Source organism: Gallinula chloropus (assembly GCF_964237585.1).
Source record: "Gallinula chloropus genome assembly, chromosome: 10".
NCBI lineage: Eukaryota > Metazoa > Chordata > Aves > Gruiformes > Rallidae > Gallinula > Gallinula chloropus.
In genome coordinates, this window is record NC_140095.1 from 22,466,835 (window position 1) to 22,487,857 (window position 21,023).

At 54.5% G+C, this 21,023-nt stretch overlaps 1 long non-coding RNA gene across 1 annotated transcript; it reads right to left on the reverse strand.

The window, feature by feature from the left end:
- Nucleotides 1–15,132: 15,132 nt before the first annotated feature.
- On the reverse strand, nt 15,133–16,159 carry LOC311195398. Its single transcript, XR_014617502.1, has 3 exons — nt 16,127–16,159; nt 15,541–15,579; nt 15,133–15,211 (listed from the first exon to the last, which is right to left on the reverse strand). It is a non-coding gene; the product is annotated as an uncharacterized lncRNA (long non-coding RNA).
- Between the last annotated feature and the right edge of the window lie 4,864 nt (nt 16,160–21,023).

Sequence of the window (21,023 nt, forward strand, 5' to 3'; positions counted from 1 at the left end):
TAATTTATTACCACTAACTCAATACAGAGAAAGGGAAAACCCAAATCCCTGCCCAGCTCTGAAAGCTGCTGCAGAGACAGAAGAGGAGCCCTCCCCCTGTTTTGTGTTTGGCCTTTCTTCCAGAGAGCAGGTTCATTATAGCAAGCCTTCCTTTCCAATCAATATTCACTGAACCCCAGGCTGGTGTGGGTAGGCAGGGCCCCCAGTGCCCCCCTGCCACAGGCAGAGACACCCCCCAGCCCAGGGTGCCCAAAGCCAAAGCCCACAGCTCTCCTTGGAGTCCTGTTACCTGCAAAATGCAGCTCACAAATAACACCAGCTGAGGGAAAAAGGCCTATGCCACTACTGTCAACCTGCAGAGCAAAGGGTGATGAGCTGAAAACTGAACCCAAACGTTCTGCCCTGGAAAACTGGGTCCCCAAACCTGGGGGGACTCTGTCCGACTGGGAAGCCGGAACCCCTGCGAGTCCTGGTTGTGCAGGTTTTATAGCTTACTGAACAGCTCTGGAAGGAGAACTTGGTGTCACACATGCTGACCTAGATCATAACAAATTTACTCTGTAGAAAATAAGCTGTACATTCTTATTAAGCAGAGTGGTTGTGACTGTTTGATCGCGCTGACACTGCGCCTGCACCGCACCCGCCGCGTCACAGAGGCTCCTCCTGATGCCCGGTGACAGCAGAGGGGGAGCTGGGCTCCTGCTATTAGGCAGTCAGCAGCATTAGGAATTGACAGCAAACATCCCAATCCTTTTGCAAGGGTGCTGCTGCCAAACCAGCCCCTCAGCCGTGCTCCAGTGAACTTAGAGAACATCACAGCCCGCTAAGTACCAGTGACGAGAGGGGTTATTTTTACAGTACCTTCCTAGTAATTTGTTTGTATCAAACAAACACTTCCCATCAGCAAGCAGATGAGGAGTCAGCAGCCACAAGCCCAGTGCTGCTGGGCCCTTCCACACATGTCCCACCAAGGCTCCAGCTCCCTGCAGTGTCCAGGCTCTCACACAGCACCGGGTGCCGATACAAGGCCAGTATCCTCTAGCCAGTGTGGCAGCTCTCAGCACGGTCCAAGTGGAACAACTTCCCTCCCATCCACCCCAGCTGGCAGCCCGATGCGCTGCGGGAGCGCTGGGAAGCAGCCTGGCACAAACAAGACATGTCAGCCTGTTAAACACATCAGAGAAGAAAACGGTTGTCTGGAGTGGCCTTCGTACGGTCACATCAGGAGACATCAGGAGCCGGCAGGAAAGAAGCGAAGGGAATGGAGATGGGCATCAGGAGACAGAATGCACAAGAACAGGATGAAAGAGCTCCCAACAACAAAGCCAAACACTCAAACACATTTGGTCCCATGAGAAGGGGGCAGATCCGTGCAACACACACCCAGCCACAGATCTCATTAATTAGAGACTCATCCCAGCACGGGTGAGTCCGCAGGGCAGAGCTCACAGAGGGTCCGGAGGGAGGGTCCCTCCCTTTAGCAGAGCCCATCAGAACTCTCCTGGCCTGAGAAGTTCCCCTCATAGCACAACACCTCCATGTAAAAGCCCCTGAATAGAGATGGAATAATCCAAACACTTGTGAACCCCTGAAGCACAAGGAGCACACAGCAGCTGGGGAAGCACAACACACCCTTGAAGGTGCTTAACCCCCATGAACGCCCAGCAGCAGCTCTGCCCACTCAGCATCTCCCACCCACCGCAGGCTGTCCCAGCCCTCAGCTTCCAGCTCCATCACGTGAGCATCCCAAAGACAGTGACCACTCTGCAGCTGTCACTGCCCTCTGGAAAACAAGCTTTTTGTGACTGGTACCAGGGAAGTTGCCCAATTAATGTTTTCAGAGCCGAACAGCAGCGCTGGAGAAGAAACGACACCCTGGAGATGTGCCCATTTACTGTGCTGGGGAGCCAGCACAGGTCACCCAACAGCCAAATGACAGGTGCCTAAATATCTACACACAGGGGGGGGTTTCAAAGTACTTTCCTGAATGCTTTCAAGTTCTCAGCCTGACAAACATCGATAGTTTTTGTGCTGCAGCCCACATATTCCACAAAACCACAATAAATGTTGGATGTTGCCATCAGCAAAAGATCAAGGAAACAAAACCACCTGAAAAACACACCTAGGAGAGAAAACAAAGAGAAATCCACATCATTCTCCCTTCTCTCAGAGCAGCCCTCCCCCTCTTCCATCCCCATCCCAAAGATGCAGGAACTCAGCCCAGCACACATGGTACCCCACACAGAGACAGGATGGGGAGCGGGGGCTCAGACATCAGCGCTGCAGCTCCCCCACCCATGGTGCCAGTTCACACAAGGTGCCTTTCCTCCAAAGGGTGAATCCTGCTCTTCCTTCCTGGATTTCCCCACACTTTGTCTTCCCACCTCCTGATGGCTCCTCCTGGGTGCCAGGGAAGATGGGAAAAAGCCACTGAGGGTGGGAGCAGCTGGCTGGGTTCTTCCCACTCAGAGCCACCCCAGGCAGCCAGCTCAAGCAGAACGTGTACTGACAGAGAAAGATCTAGATCCTAAGAGGCACAAGGCATCCTTCCCAACAGAACAGCCAGCCTTCCTCACAGGGCTTTCCCCTTCTTAGCCAGAGGGATGCTTACACTACTGGTCACGAATATGGGACCAGAGTATCTCCAGTGGAGCCTGGCAGCTGCTGGCTGTCCATCCCCCAGGGCCCAAGGAGAAGCAATGCTTGACAGTACCTGGGGGAACAGGCTGTGTCCCCATCCACTTTGTGAGCTGGGTCACAGCAGAGGGTTTGCACTTGGCTGGAGGAGGGAGAAGAGCCAGCACTTCCAGTGCACGTTCACTGGTGAGGCGATGCTCAGGATGGTGCCCATCACCTGCAGTTATAGGTGCTGGTGGATGGGTTTTCTCTGGCTCGTGAGGGATTTCAACCCTGCTGAGGACAGGGATCTGCCATCCTCCTCCAGAGCCATCCAGCAGTAAGGAGTCAGGCCTGCAGCCAAGGGGTTCCCTCAACACATAGCATGTGGGCTGCTCTCCCCCAGATTTCCTCTGTCACTCGGTGCAGCTGTGGGCATGGCTTCTGCTTCCTTCACAGCCAGAGATCAGAGCCACGTAGAACCAGAACTGAGGAAACTCTCAGGTTTGTCAGCTGGTGACTTCACAGCTGGTGGTGTTTTGGGCAGGACACACAATGGAACCTGTGGAAGCTCCAAGGGGCATCTCTGCTCAAGATGTGGGGAAGGGGAGCTGAACAACGATCCCCAGCACAGGGACAGCATGGGGCAGGTACTTGAAGTTCTCTGGAGACCTGAGCTCACTGGCCCTGCAGCATCCAGCTGGGAAACCAGTATGACCAGCAAACTGGAGAACCTGCCTCTGCTGCAGCTTGCATGGCATCACCCTGGCTCAAAGCACGGGGTTAATGTGATGAGTCCATCCCTCCTCTGAGAGCTGAGGGAAACCCAGGACCAGCCCATGCACAGAGCAGGATGTGCTGTCGCTGTGGGGTGGGATGGAGAGCGCCTGTTTTGAGACAGCCTGGGCTGCCCTGTGCTTGTCAGCACAGCTCAGGCCAGTGTCAGGACAAACAAGAGAGGGGACAAACGACTGGAAAGTGAGAGGGGGACAACAGCAAAACAAAGGCTAGACTTGGGCAAGGAGAGATGCTGACAAGCAGACAGAAAACAGGACAGTTTGAGGGCACATGCTAATTTATATTCAGAACCAGCTTCCAGTTTCAGCCTCAGGATCAACTGTTATTTTTCCCACCTATTATCTTCTTGGATGTCCTTGCACCAGGAGGAAGCGACCGCGATTCGTGTCTGTCCTTGGATAAACTGCTGAGGGCCAGGGGGGTGCAGCAGCAGTGGGGGGGCTGCTGACACCACCGCCCCAAGCACAGCTCAGCAGAGCCCTGCGTGCTCCCAAAAACAGCCCATGCATCAACAGCATCCCAAAAGCAGCACAACAACCCAGCAAAAGCATTCCAGTCATTAGCAAAGTCAAGGACACTGAGCAAAATACAGCCCTGGAAAAACACAACCCTTTTATTTAAGTAAATATCATAAAATGGGTGCACATGACAGCACTCTGAAGTTTCAAGCCAGCAAAACACCAAAGTGCTGGAAATCGCTTTGTCTTTGTCCCACTGGCATCAGTCCCAGCTCAGTGGGACCAGCTCCTCACAGGGCAAGGATGGAGGAGCCTGGCACAGGGGTCAGGCACCTGCAGCAGCAAACTGCTGGCACAGGAGAGCAGCAGGTGACTGGGCTGAGGGGACACCCCAGGGTGTCACCCCAAGCACCCCACACAGCTCCCTACCCTGCAGCCAGCACTCCAGTCACTCCACACACTGCTGAGACACAAATGACACGTGTTAAACCAGGAGAGCTGCAGGTATTGACCAGTGCAGGGGGAGAGAACTCAAACGAGGAATTACTGGGATGTAGCAACACTCTGATCTGATTTAAGTGGCTCTGCTTTTGCTGACAATCAACAGGGTAACACCAAGGCTCATCTGCATTCCGGAGATCCCATGGCTGCTCTCCTCCTGCCTGGCTGCTGGCCATCCTTAACTGCACGTGGGAGCACCGACACGAAGTGGCTTAACACTGTCGTGGCCTAGAGCATCTTACCTTGACCTCAGCGTGGGGGTGACGTCCTGAGAAGACCCATGAGAGATTCCTGGGGATGGGACCCAGCTGCAGGCACACGCCCTGCCACAGGCACCCACCCCCTGCCACAGGGGCACACTCGACCCCTTTAACAAAGCAAACTTCCAACCACAAGAAGCTGTAAAGCTCCTGGCTGAACTGAGGGTATCCTTACCCTTCCTGGAAAGCAGGCATCTCCAATGTGACTGTTGTCTTCCAAGGCTGGGACTACTCACACCACTGTGTCTCCACACACAGCTGTGGCTTCCCTGACACAGAAACACAAAGCCATCGATGCCCTGGCTGCTACAGGCAGATTTGCAGAGAACAAGGGGTAAGAGCTGCCTGGGACATGCACAGGGCAGCTGGTGGGAGATGGAACAAGCTGCTGTCAGGGCAGAGGAGTCGTATGAGCACCTCTACACACACTGCCCAGGTTCTGCCCTTGGTTTGTGCCAACAGCCTTTCCCCCTGCCCACACCACAGCACGCAGCACCAGGCTGTGATTTCAACCCCCAGGCTGGGTGCAGAGCAGAAGGCTGCCCTCAGCTCCCAGCCAGGCAGAGTTACCAGGGTCAGTCTGTCAGGAAGCACAGGCACATCCAGACAGACAGCATCCTTCAGCCAGTCGTGTCCTCAGATAACCCACAGCGAGTCAGGAGCAGAAACAAGGGCAGCTCGGCAGAGGGATGGAGATGATGCTGCAGAAACAGGATACAGGGATAGGAGGCTGGCAGGCAGCTTCCCCCTCGTGCTGCCCGTACCAGCACACAGCCTGCAGTGAGGAACTGCAGCAGGAGGCAAATTGGAAGAGAGAGCCCACAGATTACTAATGTAAGAACACAGTGCTTGCTCTTAGTGGTACAGAGTGACCCTGCAAGGGATAAGTGATGCTGAACAGCAGGAAGCTAAGGAAGTAAAGCCCCCAATAGCTCTAGAGCCCAGATAATTACCACAGGACCAGCTATCTACAGGAAAAGCAACAGTACACCAAGAAGTCCTACTGCTGCAAACAGCAGTCAGCACCAAGAGTACTCAAGGGTAGCTGCTCAGGACCCAAGTGCCACCCCTTCCATTGGCAGGGTTTAACAAGCCAACAGTACCTGTGAGGAGACCTTGTGCCTGTGACAGGGCTCTCCTGCTGATCCACCAGCAATGGAGCAGCAGCTCACACCATGGCCATTAGTCCTCAGGGTCTTCTGCATCCTGTAGTGGTCTAATGATCACTGTGAAACCTTCCCAGAGGGCGTACAGGTGGTGATTCATCATCATTTGCTTCCTAATGCTGATGCATTGGGCTGTGTTCCCATTGTGCTGTGGCCCCTCTCACCTTCCTGGGCAGCATGGAGGGAGATGAAGCAGTGAGATGCAGGAGACGGGCTATGCCACTGCAAGGTCACTCCTGAGCACACTGTTTGCACACTTATGTGTGTATCTACCACAGCCTCACACAAGGAGCAGCATGTCCAGGTCAGTGAACCACCACCAGACACTCCAGTGCCGATGGAGGAGATGTCCCAGCCTGAGCACAGAGCAGTCAGGTACTGCAGGGAAAGGGGCTGCTCAGGACCTGTTCAACTCCAGCCAAAGCTGGTCAAAATGTTTCTTTACATCATGCTTCCAGCTGGCACTTGGCAGGCAGGAAACCCAGGCAAACACCACCAAATTCACACAGCACCCCTGAAGGTGACAGTCCCAAACCCAGCGTGTGACACCTCTGAGCCAGGTGATGTAGGGAAAGTGTTTTTCAGGACAAAACCCCTTCCCACTCTGGGGTTTCCCCAGCATGGCAGGATTGCATCCATTCGCTGGAACTCACATTATTTACCTGACTGCAGCACAAACACCCACTCCTGACATGAAAAGCCCGGGGGGGTTGCAGACCTGACCCAGGACTGGCTCCTGCTGCCTCTGCCCCAGCAGAAATACAGCTCCTAATTTCCAGACACCATGAAAACCCCACTGCAATTCCTCTGCCTCCCTGATAAGAGACACTTTGAAAGTCAGATGTGGTGTTTGTTTTCTGAAGGAAACCAGTGCAGATTCGCTGATAGAGTCTGTCTTCCCCTGCGCTCTTGATCATGAGATCGTGATGCTAACAGGCACTGCAGCTGCCAGTGCGGCTCCCTAAATTCATCCTTATCTTCTTGATAAGAGCAGAGCATTTATCACTTTTCCCTCTTCCCCAGGAGTGTCAGCAGCTGTGTACTAACACCTTCCCAGTACTTTGTCATGTCCCCAGCCGGTGAGATTATCTCAGAGTATTCCAGAGGCAGCAAACACACACCAAAGGAAGCAGCTGGTGCTCTGCTGGGAGAGGCACTGCCAGGCCCCTCCCTGAAAACGCATCTCAGATGCAAATTGTTTTCACAAAGCCAGGTGGGGGGAATAACAGTCATATTTCTAAAGTATAAGGTGAAAGTAACATTAACCACAAGCAAGCAGTCCTCACTGGCAGGACTGGTAGCCAGTCCCATCCCTTCCCTCCCCTATCTCATCTCATACCAGGTTTTGTTTTCTAAATTCCACCCCAAATTCTGACAGTCAAATCACCCTGGGGAATCGATTCTGAAAGCAGAAATGCAGCTGCTTTGGGCATGTATGTGCACACAGGAGAGCCCCAACACACGGGCTGACCCCAGCTGGGTGGCTCCACACACATCACAGCACAACCAGGAGCCACCACTAAACCTGGGATCTCATAAACCTGAGAGGGTTTGTGTAGGGGCCAGCAAGAGATGTCCCGCTCCGAGCAGGACCTGGGTCAGACAGACCCACAGCCCCGCTCACCTGCGCTGCGGCTGAAGACCAAGGTGACAGTGCAGAGACCAGGTGGGCTCAGGCAGCACCCCCGAGCCGCACCGCAGCACCCACAGCCGGGGTGCACCCCAGTCAACTCCTGCAGAGCCTGGCACCCCATTGCCCTTCAGACCAGTGTGCACCCCCCCAGCCCAGTCACAGCACCAGCACAGCTGCCCCCAGCTCAGACCAAAGCACAGCCAAGGATGTTAAATAAACGAACAAGCTGCTGCTCACTGAGATGCTGAGCGTTACTTACACCAAGGGTGCTGAGTGGCACTTCTCCAGCTAGTCAGCCACTCACTGCAGGTGCCAAGAAAGTTACTGAGTAACCGACTCATCTCGACGTGGATGCTTTCCCACTGCCTGGCAGGGGTGGCTGTTTTCTGCTCTCCTTGCCACTGCCACTTGTCTTGAAAACTCCAACAGTCACTTTCCTTCATCGTGACTTGTCCCCAGCACAGGCTCCTGCAGTGCTGGACTTCATGAGCTGGAATTACTGGTTAAGTGTGGCTTGTGGCTAAGCCTGCTTAGTGTACCCAGGAAACCTGGAGTCACCTCTTCCCCAGAGCAGCTGCACTGCCCTAAGCCTGCCCCAGTGAATCACCTGTCAGCACACAGCTGGGTACTAGCACCTTCACCTGCTTCGCTCCAGCTTCCCAACAAAAGGGCTCAGTGGGTTTCTTATGTGCCCACACAGCTCTAACTCTTGGTGTCCATCCTCTCTATCTCCTTTTTAAAATCAAGTTAAAAGGACAAACCTTCCCCATCCCATTTGTTTCTCCCATCCTTGCTTTCACAAGTACAATCTCCAAACACAACCCATAACTTAAACCCACAAGCTAACTGCTGCTCAGGGCAGCTGAAGGGAAGAACAGCCACCAGCCACTGCTCACTCACCACACATCCAGGTGATGGTCAGGCATGGCAGGAAGAAAGCAGGATAAGCAAGCATCCCTGCTGCAACTACAATTAACTGGTGCACTGCTCATTAAAGCCCAAGTGAAGATGATACAATAAACAAATGCTTATCAGCAAAATCCAGGTTCCTAATAGTGATGGTGACCTTTTGTGTGGTATTTTGTGATAGTTATAGAGCAGTTGGGAGAAGTTTGGCTTGCATTAGGAAATGCATTCCTTGTAGCCATTATTGCTCCAACACCACACACAAAGCTGCTCAGGCTGTGTTTGCTCTGAACAAACTGCTCCATCTTCACTGATCTGTGAGCATCCCTTATTTTCACACAGAGAAAAGGAACGGGAGGGCCAGTGCCCTTCGAGGTGGTTCTTAAGTAAAGTGTTTGCCATGTGGTGTAACTTCCCAGGGCCTCTGGAGGCTGCTCACATGGAACAGAGTGCTTGCTGCACAGGAAAGCTCTGCTTCCTAGTGCCAGATCACTAATTCAGGAGGAGAACAGAGAGGGGAAGACATCAGACATGGGAACACAACAGCCACGTCGTCATTCCACAGCACAAACCATCCCCAGACAGCGCAGGGTACAACCCCCCGTTCGGTAGATGGATCCTCTGAGCACGTTCCAGCCTCACACAGCCCATGCCCATCGGTCCCATATGGCAGGTGGCTGTCTGTCTGTCCCCTGGAACCTGCAGAGCCACGGACACAGCCTCAGCAGCCCTTCCCAGCTTGCACTTTCATAGCTTTCATTATGCCTTAACTGCCCCATTCCACATGGGAACCTGCTGTGTCACCCAGTCAGGCTGCTGGAGGATAACGAATGGCCCTGGACAAAGGCAAAACAACACACAAACACTCAATCCTTGTTCTGGGCTTTGTGGAGATGTGATGGAAGACAGCAAGCTCCCCATCTCCTCTTGCTTTGCATCTTTACGCTGCCATAAAAAGCCATTTTCCCTTGTATTGTTTCCTGGTTTCCTACCCAGGGCCCCTCAGATTTTATTCCTCCATGAATATTAATTCAAGTATCATTTATATTGTGAGCAAGATGAGAAAAATATCTCAAGGCTGTTACGAGTGCCAGTCTTCCTGGCAGAGCTGCCTGGCTCTTCTGGGACTAATCACATGCTCGTTACTCATCTATTAACTGGTGCTTCACAAAATAAATAGGAAGGCACAGTCCTTGCTTAAAAGGATTTCCACTGGACTCCAGGCTCTGGCTTCACCTCCAGCTGGGCAACAACAAACAGGTTCACAGGGGATAAGACAGAAGTGTTGCCTTTCCCTTTCCCATCCCCAGCCACGCCGGGCTGTGTCCAGGTATCGGGGTCGTGGCACGGGGACTGCACTGCCCACAGCTGGAGACCCCCTGGACCCCTGAGCTACACGGGGAGGAATCCAAGCCATACACTCCTCTGCTCTGTGGGTCACCAACACCGTTTGCAGCTCACAGGAGCTGGAGAATGGCCAAGGAGCTCTGGAGATCACCTCGCTCAGGAGCTCTCTGGGCATCTCATCCAAGTACCTGAGCTTCCCAAGTCCCCGTTTTCCCATTTCTCCAGCCCGCCCACGTCCCCCGGCACCGCAGCAGAGCTGCCCCACGGTGCCACCTGCCCGCTCGCTGGGGCCCAGCCCCACGGCGAGGTCACGAGGTGCGAACCACTGCTGGCTCCGAGCATCCCCCCGAGCATCCCCCGCCAGCAGCGCACAAAGCACAGCGAGTGCATTGGGGGCGCTGGGGAGAGCACAGAGCAGATTAAAATGTAAAGAAGTCTCCGTGTTTAACATGAATGGCCCAGACAAGCCCTTCCACAGCGCCAGACTCGCCTGTGCTGCGGAGTTTCGCTCAAGAGAAATCTTACTTCGGCTTGGCTAAGAAGTCTGCGATCCCCAAGGCACCAGCAGCCCCCGGGCCACCAGGCAGACCCTCTCCCTGCTCAGGGATAGCCCCCTGCCACCAGCCGTGGCTCCCACCGCTCGGTCCTGCGCCCCCCGGAGCCCCGAGCCCGACCCCCGAGCCCCAGCGCTTCTGAAAATCAGTGGAGGGAACTCTGGAGCCACCGGCTCTCCGCTCTGCTGCTCGGGGCAGGGCTCCCAATTAGCATCTTCAGCCTTCAGAAGCTGCCGGGGGTCGGCGCGGCCCCGACACCGCGTCGCCGCCGCGTTCCCAGCCTCCGGGAAGCCGCCCGCAGCCGCCTTTGAACCGCCCGCAGCCTCTTCCGAAACGAGCGGCAGAAACAGGCTGAGGAGACCCGGGTCGGGCCGGTGCCTCCCCTCCGGGAACGGCCCTTCTCCGCCACAGGAAACCGGGCTGCTCGTCCCTTCGCCTCGAGGTCTGGTCTGGGGGTTCACGAACGCCAAGGCTCTGCCAGAGACGGGGGGTTTCCAGCACCGCTTCTGGTTTCCTGACGTTTCCCCCCCCCCCATATTGTTTCTCAGGCTCTGGGCAGAGCCGCAGCACCCCGGGCAGAGCCCTGCCAGCCCCGAGGGGCCGAGCATCCCGGCCGGGCCGTCCCGGTCCTGGCTCCCAAGGGGTGTCTGCGGGCTCTGGCTGTTCCTCGGGCAGCAAGCTGCAGCGTCCCCACCTGGATTTGAAGCATCTCCTCCTGCTCGGGGAGGCCGAGCGCTTCTCCCCCCGGGGGTCTGCGGTCCGGGGGCCCGCGGTCCGGGGGCCCCTGGGGTGCCGGCAGCGCCCCGGTCCCTGCCCGCGGAACTCTTCCGTTGTGCCTCAGTTTCCCCTGCCGCTTCCCCAGGGCTGCGAACCCCCGCTCTGCTCGCAGATTCGCGCCTGGCCCTACGAAGTTAACTGGTGCTAACTGGGAGCGATGGAGACCCCAGAGAAACACCCTCCGGGATGGTTCTGAGCCCCCGGGGTGCCTCACGAGACCCAGCCCTGGAAAAAGACGAGCCCATCAGCTAAACAAAGGAGCACCGAGCTGAGCACCTGAGAGAGCTCCTGCTGATAAAAGGGATCTGAGCCGGGGAACTACCCTAATGAGCCCCCCCCCCCCCCCCAATCCCGGTGAAACAAAGGGGTACCCAAGCCTCAGTTTGGTTACTGAGCAGCTATTGACCGGTTTTATCTCCCAACATCAAGCACTGCATTCGCCCCTCACTTTCCATAAGTAGTTTTTCTCACAGACTCACCTTGGCCATCTGCACGTGCTTTCATGGCAGGCTGCTGAAGCCACCACATCTCTGGTCTTTGTGGCCCTTTCAGATACATAAGCAGCATCCAGCCAAGCTTCCTTCTATAGCTGCCATCACAGCAGCTGCAGAAACATCCCCCCTCAGTACAATCCTACCTGCTCACCCCTGCAGCTCCTCACCCGGAGCCACCCACGGAGCTGCCCAGGCACAGACTGGGGAGCAAACAAAAGAAGCTGCCTGCTCCAGGCCATTTAAAGGGTAGCTCTGTGGTTAATAGGTTGGGTCTGGATGAAGGAGATCCAGGTGGGATCCCAGGCAGCTCTGTGGGCAGATTGAGATGATGGCCAGCAGCTGGGAACGGGCTGGATGTGTGTCCACAGCATCAGTCCCTCACTGCTGGGTTGTGGCGTGTTTGGGAGCAGATGGATTAGGGACAGCCCTACTTGTGCACAAACTCCAGTGCTCATATACAAACACAGCTCCTGGTACACAGAAATCTGCTCCCAGAACAGGGAAAAACGACTTCAAAACCCCTGCCCCAGGAGATGTTTGCAGAGAGGGAAGGACACAGACAGGGCTGCAGGGCCGGCAGCTGGGGTGCAGGGTGCCTCCCCGTGGGTGCTGTGCAGCGCTCAGGGGGTTCTGCTGCCTTGGGAAAGGCCCTGCCAGGGCCTGAGGAATGTGCAACCTGTAGTAAAGCAGCCGGAGTGTTTGATCCATCGCAGGAGGTCACACACAGCCCCTGGGGAGCCCGTGTCCTCATTAGGCAATAAATCTGTGTTGGCTGAACTGTCCACGTGCCGTTGCCTGTGTGATCAGAGAGGAAGAGGCGTAGCTCAGGCAAACCTCAAACTTCACGAGCTATTATTAGTGCTTTAATCATCTGTACATTGCAGATTGCAAAAGCCAAATCGTTAGCCAGCCAGTGCTTCATGATATGTTAATTATTTATTACTCCCATCATCGCTGGTTATGGGAAAAGAAAAACCAGAGGCACAGTGAGCACCACACCTTCTCTTCCCACATCCTGAGCCAGCCCAGGAGCTTTGGCTCTTGGCTGGAAGTCCCTCTCCTGCCAGGACACCAGGGCTTTGGAAATCCAACTTTGGAAGAGTCCTCAATAAAGGAGTGCACCTCAGGGGGAAAGGAATCCCTGCACGTCTTGTACAGCTGCTAAAGGCCATTGTGTCGTTCTGCTGGCTACAGAACGGGGTGTATCCTTCCCCAGTGACTTTAAAAACAAGCAGGCTGGTATGGCTCATCATCAGGATTTCTCATTAATCACATTCAGAGGGGTTCAGACTCCAGGAGCTGCAGTGTGGGTACTGAACCAAACTGCTGAATTGCTCTAAAGCCTCGTGGAATAAACCCAAAGCAGCATCTTGTCCCAAACCTGAAGGGACACTGCAGGCACGAGCAGAACCTGGGAAATAAAGTCACATCCTCACTCCATCGCTGTCTGCCCTCTGGGTTGGGGTGAAGCAGCATTTCCTCTGACCCCAGGAAATGAGGGAGAAAAGGGGAAGAGAAGGATGGAGAGAAGGGAGGGGATGGCCCCAGGATGGAGAGAAGGGAGGGGATGGCCCCAGGACGGGGGTGGAGGCCCTGCTTGGGTGCGTGCCCGCAGGTGGGTCACAGACAAGCCAAACATGTATACTCACCAAACCAACAAAACCCCAGTTCCCGTGATCTGTCTCCTTTCTGAGACTCTGCCCTGCTGTGGGCAGGTGGGAGCAGAGCGGGGGCCACATGCCCCCTCGAGCCCAGCTCCTGGGAGGAACCTGTACACTGAGCATCTCTCCCATGCCCAGGCTGGGGAACCACAGGCACCCACCTTTGGCTGGGTGTTGAACCGCATCCTCTGCTGTGCTGGCTGACTGCTGGTCTGAAGGACAGCTCTTGTATTTTAGTTTCTTTAATTGGCAACAGGAGTGAGCCTAAGAATATCTCATTCCTTGGAAACAGAGAGGTTTTGAGCTTGTCTGTCGTCCCCTCCTGTCTTAGCTCCCAGCGAGGCATTACCGGCCTCCGGAGAGGTGCCAGTAGAGCAGAACCAGGATCTCTGGATCAGTCCCTGATTGGAACGGAGGATACGGCCACAGGAGCTGGTGCCCCCACCAGAGAAGGGCCATGGTGTGTGTGACCCCCAGCCATCCAGCCAAGTGTGTGGCACCACTGCCAGGGGAGGGACCCCTCCAGGGAGAGCCTGAGAACCCTTTAGGAGCAGAGGACACGGGCATTACTTATTCTGGGTAAAACCAGCATGAAACAGTGGAGCAGAAGCTCCTGCTCACTGCTCTCTGCATCTGCAGGAATTTGCCCTCCTGGAAATTTGTCCTCCTGTATCCACTGTGGGGCTTTATCCCTTTGCCACTGAAAAAGTCACATCAGGAGCTCTAGTTGCACCTACCCTCATAAAAGGAAAGGAGGGGCTGAGGTGGGGCTGCGGGCTCCTGGCCAGCATCAGGGACAGAAATCATTCAGAGTACAGATCTGGGTTGGGCACAGCACCGTGGGATGGAAACACCTCTTCCAAACCCACAGCACCCATCCTGACTCACCCACTGTCTTGGGCTTCAGGCTGACATTTGGTGACTCAGCCCCTCCCTGTGAAGCAGGGGCTTCCTACTACGAGAGGTGTGGTACAGCAGTTTCATCTGGCAGCAGAGGGAAGAAGAGGTGGATTTTACACACAGCCCTGGAAAGAAGAAAAAGGGAGGAGGTTGGAGTCAGCTAAAATGTTAGCATGACAGCTCTCCTTCTGTTCCTTGTTTGGAGAAAGCCTGAGCCAGGGATTGCCAGAGGATAATGTCACATTGCAAAGTGTTTCTTTGCTGTGACCATATTGCACGAGTCGGAGTGGCACAGGGGGGCAGGCGCGGGGCACCCGGGCTCCCCGGCTCGTGGGGCTGAGGGGGGATGTTCGGTGCCTGGGGCCAGGACACCGGCACCACCAGTGCAGCCTGACCCTGCACATCACCAGCCACTTCCGTCCTTACAGCAAACCAGGCTTTCACAGGTCACCCCACGGGGCTGCACCCCATACCCATGATCTCTGGTGGGGACCCCCCACCCGCATGACGCCCTCAGCACTGGGTGCTGTAGCATGAAGATGCAGCTCCCTTCCACTGGGTCCCGAAGCCGGATGTTGCACAGATGTTCCTTGTCCCAGGAACAGTAATTATCTCTTTCCAGCATGTGCTGAGTGGGGCTCTAATGCTCTGATAAAATCCTTCCTGGTTGGAAAGCGGCATGAGCACTGCCAAGGAACTGGCAAGGCGTTCAGATAATTATGCTTTAGTGGAGTTTAATCAAAGACGCTGTGGACTGTGCTAGCACCGGAGGCATCCTGCAGATGGATTGATTTCCACTGTGAAGGCCACATCCGTGTGCTGTAGCATGTAGAGAAACAGAAAGAGAGGATTGTGAGTCCTGTCTGGAAGATGGTCGGGATAAGCTTGATAAATCGATGTACAAATGGGCTGGTTTACTTCTCAGAAATCAGTACAGAAGAGCTCTCCCTCCTCCTCCACCCAGGCTTTTTCCCGCAGAAGAAACAGCTGCTTTTGTTTGAAGTAGGTTCCTCTGGCTGGTAACCAGAGACACGCTCAGTGTGACCGGGGGGGTTCAACCATTTCGTCCTCTGAAGCTGAAGGACAACAATTACAGCTGAGAGTCCTCTGCGGGTGGCTGAGCAGTTCCCCCTTTCCAAGCTGTAATCAGACAGACAAACACACTCTCAGGGTCCCAGGACCCCAACTGTCCAGGAGACCAGTTTCGTGTGGGTCCCTCTGCCCAGCTCCCAGCCTTGCAGCCACAGCCCTGCGATGCTTTTCACAGACACAGCGGATGGCCGCCAGCATCGCCTGGCAAACAGGCTGGAAAATCTCCTTTCCACAAGGCAAGATGGGGCAGAACCAACGTTTTTATTAAGAGAAACGACTGATATTTGGGTGTTTGGCACATTCATTAAGTGACTCAAAAGGTCACCCTTTAAAACACTTGTGAACAAAAGGCAGGAAGGGAATCTGGCTGCACCCACCTGGCATTCCAATGAGGAGACACTCCAGCAGCAGCAGTCCTTCATTTAAAAAGAACAAACAGAAAGATTTTTTGCTTCTCTTATCTCTAATCCTTACTCCTCTCTCTAGAGGTTTGGTCCAATTAGTTACTTCATATTAATCGTGGTCTGAGCTGCTGCTTCCCGTGGCAGCTTCCCCCAGCCCCGCGCCTGCGTCAGAGGAAATAAAACACAGGTTGTGCCAGCAAGGACAGCAGGATGGCCACTGAGGACAAGGAGCCCCTTGTAACCTCTCCAAGCAGGGAGGTCTGTGCCTGCAATCACAGGTGTGAATCTGGCCAGGGTCTGAGCTCCACTGGGCCCAAGCTGCTGCAGGCAGGATGAGTCTCCAGCTGGTTTTCCCTTGTGGATTCCCTGATGCTACGGCTTACGGGGATGGTTTCTTCTTATTTTAACATTTGATGGCTACAGACATGAGGTGTATGCAACCTTTTTATACCCAGCATGGGGGAGGAGATTAATAATCTGTAAAATTATGAAGGGCAGATTAAGGTGACTAGGAAAGAGCCGATCACTGCGCCATGGAGTAGAATGGAGAGTGAATTACCTGGCAGCAGGTCAGGAACAAGCAAAAGGGGCCTCACAGAGTGATATTCCAGAACTTGTTGCCAGACGATGCCTTGAAAAATCCCAGAGCGTGGCTGTGTCAGGAGAACACGAGGGGAAACGCCGGGCAGACCTGGGCCAGGGGACGTGCGGATGTAAGATGGTGACAGCTGGGTCCGAGCACCACCGGCCGTACGGCTGGGCGGGCAGGGTGGGCTGTACTGCGGTGGGACCCCGCGCTGCAGCGGCTGCACCCGCAGCACCGCACAGCAGCACACAGCGACCTCTGTGTGTGTGTGTGTGTGTGTCAGCTGGGCCCCAGGTGTGCACACACATCTCACTCACCCTGCGCTCCCCTGTCCAGCTGCGAGAACGAGCACTGTCCGAGGGTCACCTCTCACCCTGCGCTGGCCAAGGGTCACCTCTCCCTGTGCACTGTCCAAGGGTCACCTCTCACCCTGCGCTGGCCAAGGGTCAGGTCTCACCCTGCGCTGGCCAAGGGTCACCTCTCACTGCTGTAGCAAACCACACATACTAGTGACAAACAACCTCCTGACTGACCCTTCGGCATTAGTGTGATTCAATCCTACCTCGCTCCAGGCTGTCCACAGGTTCTTTGGCAAACAGGCCCCGATCACAAGGAGTTTGGTAGCCAGAGCACGTCTTTTGATCCTGAGAACTGATCGACCAACAGTGAATGTCAGAGGCAATAAAAATTGTCCAAACTCATAGCTTTTAAGTCAGACACTTAACCCTCTTGACAGGAGCGTGTGTTAACTCAGCCTTGACCTCTCCAGCGCTGGCTCCCAGCCCACAGCAGCCACGGCAGCTCCTGCAGTCTGTCATCCGAGGGCGTTCCCGTCTCTGCAGAAGGCCAAGCTGGGGAAATCCTTGGCTGCTGCTTTTCACCTCTCGTAACTCAGCCCAAGGAGTCCCATTCATAGGTCGGAGACAAGCCCAGCGCCGAGCTGGTGGCCAGTGATCAAATCCCCAGGGCTCACTGTGCTGACGAGACGCCGTGCGCAATGGGACACCGTGCCAAACGGGACACTGGGAGGGAAGGAGTGGAATACAAACCAAAAAAGAAAACTAACCCTTGATGCTCTACCCTTGATAACGATGACTGAGCATCCTCAGCACCTCATGGGTCTGTCCACCACTCTCTTTGCTTACACTGTGTGTACAGCCACGACCAGCCTCCACCCAGCATCCCCACTGCTCCTGCTCAGGCACAGCCCCTCAGAGCCTGGGGCACCACTGGCAGCAAAGGTCGGGGCAGGAGATGATTCCCCACCGTTTGCTGCTCACTCAGCTGCTGCACAGCAGCAGATAAAGCACAGCTGAAGGAATCCAGCGCCCTTCCCAGCTCTGCCCATCCATCTCCCTATCAGGAGGTGATGGCACATCTGTGCTCTGTAAGGCCTGTGGAGATGTGCAGGTAGGGAGTGCTACTCCATAAAGATCTCTTAATGACTGTTCTGCTCCTGCCCTGAAAATGCCACACAAATGCCACTTTTCAATACAACAGGTTGTTTTCCATCCAGGGATGGGATCACCTCTGTTCTTCAAGGTGAGGACAGTAATGTTGCATCCCCTGACGCTGAGATTGCAGTGCTGGCACTCCGTCAGAGTAAGAAGATACGTAAAGAAACCAGGGCTGAGCCTTTCCCTCCCCTAGGGCACATTTCAGGTATAATACGTTTGACTTCTCCCGAGAAGAAGTGACAGGCTGTAGTGTCTTACAGCTCCCCAGCTTGATGGGGTGTCTTGTTCTCACTGGGTACCACAAGCACCACGACACCCGAACTCTTACCGACTGTGGCAGTTGGGGACGCTGGGTTCTGTCATCCTCCAGTGTGTGGTTAAGGTGTGAGATGAGACAATGCTCCCTGTCACAGCACACTTGCTTCTGTTGACTTTGTCAGCAGTACTGAGAGCACAGCAACAGATCCAGTTTCTTCAAGAAGGCTCAGGAAGGCCCCTCTGCACCCAGAGAAGCCATAACCTGCCCAGCTGCCAGCTGCTCTACTAAACCAGGTGAAGACATCGCTCAGCAGCCAGTCACTTCCTCAGAGGTGTGACTGAGGTGTACATTGCGCTGGTGTTACCCCTCTTCAGCCAACACACAGGTCTGAGCTGCAGAGAGAAATGACTCTTCAGACCTGTACTTGTCCTCAGGACATCCCTGCTCGAGGACCTCCTGCTGCTCTGGAATCTGGTGGTCAAAAGACCCCGCAACACGACCCGAGTCTCACAACAGACGAGGGTGTTTTTAAACACCTGATTTCTGTTCCCTTGGCCCCTGCCAGAGGTACCCAGGGAACTTGCTCACCTACTGCTTCTGTGGATAAGGGGGCAGGATGAAACTCCCGGAGGTCCAGGCTTTCCAGGCCAAGGAGCAGGAAACCTCTGCAGTGGTTGTGGAGGATGCTCATTTTTACGTGCGGTCCTGCTCGTACGAGCAGTCGGCTGAGGAGACCATACTGCACGTTGTATAATAACCTCTTAAGAAAGGAAAATATCACCAGGACCTTACATTTGCTTACACTGAACTCTGTTTTTTCCATTCAGCTGCTGTTGATCTGTCTGGTATAAATATTTATTTCTTTCTTTTATAAGTCTTCTCCTGCAGACCCATCCACCCAACTCCCCGTGGGCTTCCACAAACAGCAACATACTTTTCCCCTGTATCTTACCACAGAACACATTTGCTCCTGGCAGAAGCCAGTTCTCCCCCAGACCTCAAGTGAGAAGCTGGTCTGTAAGAAAGGCATTTAGCTGAGTGATTCCACTTTATCTCCTTTAGATCCCAGTGATGTGGTTTTATTAAATAAAATAAAAAATACAGCAAAGAGCACCATCAATAACTTAGGCCTGATGGAGAGGGCCACAGGATGAAGATATCTGCCATAACCTTTCTTCACCACCATTCATCTTAACACCCACCGCCCTGAGCTCTGCGCTCTGGGTCTCACACAGTTTCTGGGCTTTTATCTGCCTGAGTCCCAGAAAGTGTGAACACTTCACTGAAATCTTTCTCTTCTCCAGCAATTATTTAAAGTGATGTCTCCTTTCTTTCCAAGAGGAAATTCTGTGGAGAATTAAATAAAAGCCTTCTTGATAAAAGGTCTGGCTGCTGGTGATTCCTTCCCAAGCCTCGGGCTGCCTCGTGCACCAGGCAAACACTGAGTGGGAGGATGGAGCTGGAGAACATGAGCCAAGCAGGGCTCTAAGTTTGACCTTGGGGAATCTTCCCCTCAGTCCCAGTTCAGAGGTTCCCTGCCAGCTCAGCTAATGGCCCCACGGGACGGCACCCAAATGGCAAGCCTGACAGGAGGTGTTGGTGTGGAGGTGAGAGCAAAGCAAACCGGGAACAAGGCCCAGAGACCTGACCTCCCTGCCTGGTGACTCCCAACACCTGTCACTGCTCAACAGCTCTAAAGCCCCGAGTCAGGTGCATCACGTACCGATACGTGTCCTGACCTGGGACGGGCTGGGGGACGCCTGACGGGACCACCAGAGCTCCTGACTGTGGGATGGGATGTGTGGCCAGGGGCTGCCTGGCACAGCCCCTCAGGAGGGATGCGCTGCTCTCAACGCTGCTGGGTGCTCCCTTCCCTGGGGATACTGGTGCTGCAACAGCTACTGAGAGGCTCTGACATCCATCCCACTTTCTGAAGTGCTGCAGACCTGCTTTCTGAGTTCCCACCTGTGCCACAGTGCTGGCTTGGCACTCGGGTACAGAGGAATTTAATAACACCAGTGACGCCAGAAGAAATTGGGCCTTTTGCTTTTATAAACAAAAACACCTGGCTGTAGGTTTCAGGGAAACAAACACAAAATATTGCAAACCTGGAAGTGAATTTGCCAGTTTTATATGAACACACGTTCATAAATAACATCTGGTACCATGTGCTCTGTGCTGCCTATGCAATAAAAATGAGTAAGGATAGACAGTTTTAAGGCAAAGTCCTCTGAAGATGCAAAAACGCTTTGGAAATAGAAACTAATTACAATTCACAATGTCCCCTTGAAGTCAGAATCAGCATCCCACCTTTTAAAACAAGAGCCTAAGGAACTAACCTGAATTCCACAGTCTCGGCTCCGCTGGGGAAAGCCAAGGGACCAAGGGCGTTTCTCCTTAGCATAAAAATCCTCTTTGCCCTTAGGCTTTGCAGCTCTGTGGAGCAGGGCTGCCCATGATCAGTGCAGGATGCAGGGTGACTCTCTGCGGTGGCACCGTGCGCCCAGGGACACAGTTCCCGGGGACTCTTGCCCCTGCTGAAACAAGCCAGGGGTGTGGTGCCATGTGGTGCTAACACTGTGTTTTGCTGCCTCTGGAGATAGTCCCACCAGAACAGGGCCCTCACGCTTCCCTCACCTCCCAGCCCGTAGCGGTCCCGGCGCCAGGTCCCCTCACAGGGACGGGTGCTGCAGTCCCAGCCAACAGAACCATGTTTCCCAACAGCCCATCCCAGCAGTTCCCAGCAGCACCCAAGGAGGCACCAAAGGACGCCACACCCAGCAACTTCATCACACTTGTGCCTTGAAGGACAGAGCCACCCCCAGCAAAGGGAGCACGTGGCAGGGAGCACGTGTGTCATCAGCTGCGGAGGCACAACCACCCCACACACACCAGGAGCTGAAAGCTGGGCACTACTGGGATTTGCTTTCAAGGATCCATGGCCTGGTCTTCACCCCATCTGCAAAAGGAGAGGCCCAGCTGCTCAGCAGCCACCTCCCAGGGGATGTTAGGACGTGTGCTCAGAACAACATAGGCCATGCTCTTATGTGAAGAAAATCCAGTGTTCAATACCAAAAGTAGTACCCATCCCACAGCCCATCACAGGTCACCTTTCCCAACCTGTTATCCTCCTCACACTTACCTTCAGTAATAG